The sequence below is a fragment of the Bactrocera dorsalis genome, chromosome 1 (assembly GCF_023373825.1).
Source record: "Bactrocera dorsalis isolate Fly_Bdor chromosome 1, ASM2337382v1, whole genome shotgun sequence".
NCBI classification, from domain to species: Eukaryota; Metazoa; Arthropoda; class Insecta; order Diptera; family Tephritidae; genus Bactrocera; species Bactrocera dorsalis.
In genome coordinates, this window is record NC_064303.1 from 70702060 (window position 1) to 70706691 (window position 4632).

The window sequence follows — 4632 nt, forward strand, 5'->3', positions numbered from 1 at the left end:
TTTTACTTCCCCTAAGAATGAATACAAAGACATCTACATATGTTTAAATAATTCATTTTATTTTATTTCATTTATTAAATATTTCATTAATTTTATTTAATTTTTTTAATTTTTTTATTTTTTTACATTTTTATTTCATTTTTTTTTTTTTACATTTTTATTATTACTTACCTAATTTTTCAGACAATTTAGCCATAACCTCTGACAGCGAGGTTAGTGCTGTGTCATTTGGGTCAGCACCCCTGTCATCTGCACATTTTGCTCTACAATTTCCTTTGTAGAGTAATGGCCTCTCCTCTCGCTCTTCTCGATCCTCCATTTTTTTTAGCACTTTCCCAAGCATCTTCGCTGCAGTCAATTTTTCAGAAGGGATGTAAGAAGGCGATGGCATAGGAGAAGATAAGATGGGAGGAGATAAGGAAGAAGATGGAGGTGATGGTGAGGAAGAAACATGAGGAGATGGCGAGGAAGAAAAATTTATAGATAGAGCAGGAAAAGCTGGAGCAGGCGATGTGACTGTTGGTGTTGGCGAGGAAGCTGGAGCTTGAGCTGTATTTAAATACAACGGCAAAACCTGGAAGTATAAAACGGACCAATTATTGCCTCATTTACATATATATAAATATGAATCGCAAAATGTGTTGGTAAGCGCATAACTCAACAACGTCTGGACCAATTTGACCAATTCTTTTTTCCAAAAAAAGCAGTATGCTTTTCGCGAGAAAAAGTCGGAAAATTGGACAATTCCAAAAAGTTAATTTTTTCCACAAAAATTTTTTTTTTTCAATTTTTTTTGTTATGTTTTTCAATTATTTGAATCGTTCAAATTTGTCGTTTGTTTCAAAAATTTTTGAAAATTATTCAGTGAAAACGTTATGTGTGTTTCACACAAAGTGATCATTTACAGATTGAAATTTGTTACGATGCCACACAGAGGTCGTGCTAATATCGGTCGGCGTTCTTTTTGACACCAACATACATTAGCAGCCCAAGGCACATGACCGAGTACTCCCAGGATGCGGTGAAATACGTGCGGTATTATGGATCGCGGTCAATCAGCAAGCGATCGTCACGATGTCACAGCATGACTTTTCAAGCAACAAGAGAGGTTTGCCGCACGCATACATTCTTCTTTGAATGGTGGATGGTGGTCACACTAAATCAAATTGATGAAATCATTCAGCCATGCGGAAATTCCTGATGCAGAGAAAGATCCAATATTAAACGAAGTGATGAAAACCAATATGGTTCATGGACCTTGCGGACACCACAATCCCACTTCGGTTTGCATGTCTGACAATAAATGCACGAAACAGTATCCACGTTTCTTTCGGAAACACAAACTAGAAATGATGGATATCCACTCTATCGGCGTCGCCCACCAGACGACAATGGCAGAACATTCAGCATTCAATTTAGAAGAGTGAATACCGAAGTCGACAACACATGGATCGTACCATATTCACCATTGTTGTCTAATTCACATTCAAAAGTCATATAAATGTTTAGTATTGCAGTTTGGTGAAATCGATAAAAACGTTTGTAAGTACGTCACCAAATGAAGCAACATGGCGGTTATTGGTCTTGAACGATATGGTCGATACGTGAACTGCACTAAAGCGCTTTGTAGAATATTTACTTTTGCAATTCATGAACGTTTTCCGACTGTTGTGCGTCTCGCAGTTAATTTTGAGAAGGCCAAAGTGTGTACTTCAATCCAGAGAATACAGTACAGCCAGTGGAAACACCGCCAGCAACAAAATTAACATTTACGAGTTTTTGCTCAACTTTCGTCAGAGATCCGTTTGCGAGGACATTTGGAAATACCTTGATATTATACATGGAGTGCATCGTTGAAAAAATAATTACGCAGAAAGCAAGGCCAACCAGCAGAAGGACCTCCAGGTGTGTTACCAACTAATGCATTGCGACGAGTTTACACAATCCACCCGAAAAACGACGATTGTTTCTATCTTCGGTTGCTATTGATAAAGGTTCGCGGTTCAACTTCTTTAAGTCATTGCGTACTGTGAATGATAAGGTACATATGTGCAACTTTTTGAGAAGCAAGCCATCAATTACAATTGCTGGAAAATGATAACCACTGGAATGCAAATGAAGTTCGCGCACTTTTGGCGATAATCATTTCGACATATCAGCCTTCAAATCCGTGTCTATTATGCGATACGAACAAAAACTAAATTGCCGAAGACATTTTACATCGTATTCGCTAAAAATTGGAAATGGATCAATTCCGGTTGATACTTCCGGTGATTTGATATGAATTCCATCTGCCGTTTATCAAGTCACGAAAGATAACTCATCACGAATGTTCGGACATTGGCCAAATTATCGTAACTACGATTCCTTAAGTGTCCGTGCAATGATAGCTGCCAAAAATACCGATATTGTTGACTTAAACTGGAAGATTCAAAGTTAAATTCCGGGAGACTTGCGCTCATACAAATCGATGGTTCGTCTTGACAATGAAGACGATGTCGTGAATTATCCAATGGAATTTCTAAATTCTTTGGAGAGGCTTGGTATGCATCCGCACCATTTGCGTCTCAAAGTTGGATCTGTCGTTATTATGTTTCGCAATCTGCATGCGCCGAAACTGTGTACTGGAACCTGACTGACTGTGACACACCTATCGAATACAGGGGGCAGAATGCTTGATTCTACGAATTCCTTTGAGTTCTATTGATTTGCCATTTCACTTCAAACGTATTCCGTTTCCAGTGAAAATTGCATTTGAGATGACAATCAACAGGGCCTAAAGATAGTCGCATAGTGTGAGGCATAAATTGGGAAATGTTATGTTTTTCACACAGCCGTGGCGTGCTCACGAGTTGGAAAACCATCTTTTCTGTACACCGGAACAGAAACCAAAAAATGTTGTTTATCAAGCTGTGTTGCCTTGAAAAAAAATGAAGTGATAAATTTAACTTTCTTTTTATTTCAAAACACATACGGCTGCGGGGTCAGCTAGTGTAATAATAAAACGTATAGTCCGACAAATATTAAATTAAAATATTACCTGGGGACCCAAAGTCGCAACACCCGGCAATCCATCCACCGCTGCTGCTACAAAAGTTGAAATTGCTTGCTCCTCGAATTCAGCCATTCCATTTATCGGAGGGCCTCCACCAGTCGCTTGCGCATGTGCATTCTGTTTGCGCGCTCGCGATCGCAACTGATGTTTCCAATGCCTCAATGACTATGGAAACATATTTTAATAATGTGAAACATAGACAAGCATTTATGAACTTACCTCCCTGCACTTGGCTGCCGACCGAGTTGGACCTCTTAAGGCATTTAAATTATCTGCTAACTCCGACCAAAGTATTTGCAGCCCTTCAGGGTTGGTCGGAGTTAGCTTCCCCCCTTGCAACTCAGGATGCTGCTTGCAAAACATTATGTAATGTTGCAGCTGCTCCTGAGTTGTCCTTTCCGTTTTTGTACGCCTGGGAATATATGTATTTATTGTATATGTATATATATATTTAAAATTTGCAAAATTACTTACATATGCTGATTATCCATTGTTTTGTCCATTTTTGTTTGCTTATTTTTATAAAAACAGCTGTTTGACAGCAAAAAGCTTTTTACCTCACGTGGTGACTTTTTTAAGCTTTTTTCTTATGAGGTTTGAGCAAGAATAGCCTCACAAAATATGCTCCACAAGAAATCTCTCAAATTTTTCCTCTCAACTCAGTTGAGAGGTTCTTTCAGAATAGGGCTGTTAATTGCATCGAAACACCTTTTCTAATTAATAGACTATTACTCGAGTAATTGCAAAATAATCGCAAACAGCATTTTGAAATTTAATACATTTTATGTTCATCTAAGTTAGCGTACAGGGTGCGAAATTGGTCGCAACAGTCATTAATGACTGGATGACTAGTTAAATTCTAACATGTCAACGTAGTTTAATATTAACAAATGAATATCTGGTAACACTGCATTTACAGTTAAGTCAAACACATTTTACGTTCAGTTGTTTGAAGAACAATGGCGCCAGTTAAAAGCGAAGTGTGGAAATTTTTTAATAAAATAAGCAATAACTAATACTATGTTCGGACCGACATTGAAAACATTTTGAAAACACATTTGTATGTTGTTCATTATACATATATGTTCATTAAACTATGTTCATATATTAACCAAATACTCCTCAACTATTCTGACGCTCCGATAATGATAACTTCTAAGGAAATAGATGATATCATGGAAATACTCAGTATATTGGGACCATTACAGGCAATGACTGTACAACTAAGTCGTGAACAACGAGCAACGTCAAGTCAAGTGATTCCATTAGTTCACTGTGGACGGGAGCAAATAGTGAGAATAACAGCTAAACAGCCAGTCGCTGAAAAACTAAAAGATGTCGTGTTAAATCAGTTTGATCGTAAATTCGGCTACATCGAACATTCCTTTTTGCTGCATCAACATTACTCGAATTCGAATTGTTAGGTATTAGAAGTAAGGCGAAACACTATTGATGCTTGGGAAGAAATGAAAACCGTTTACCCAAATTTTTAATTTTATTTCCGTTTTTGTTTTTGTGTATATACCAACATAATTTGAATGTCTGAAATAAGAATATAGTCTCCTATATTTTATTGG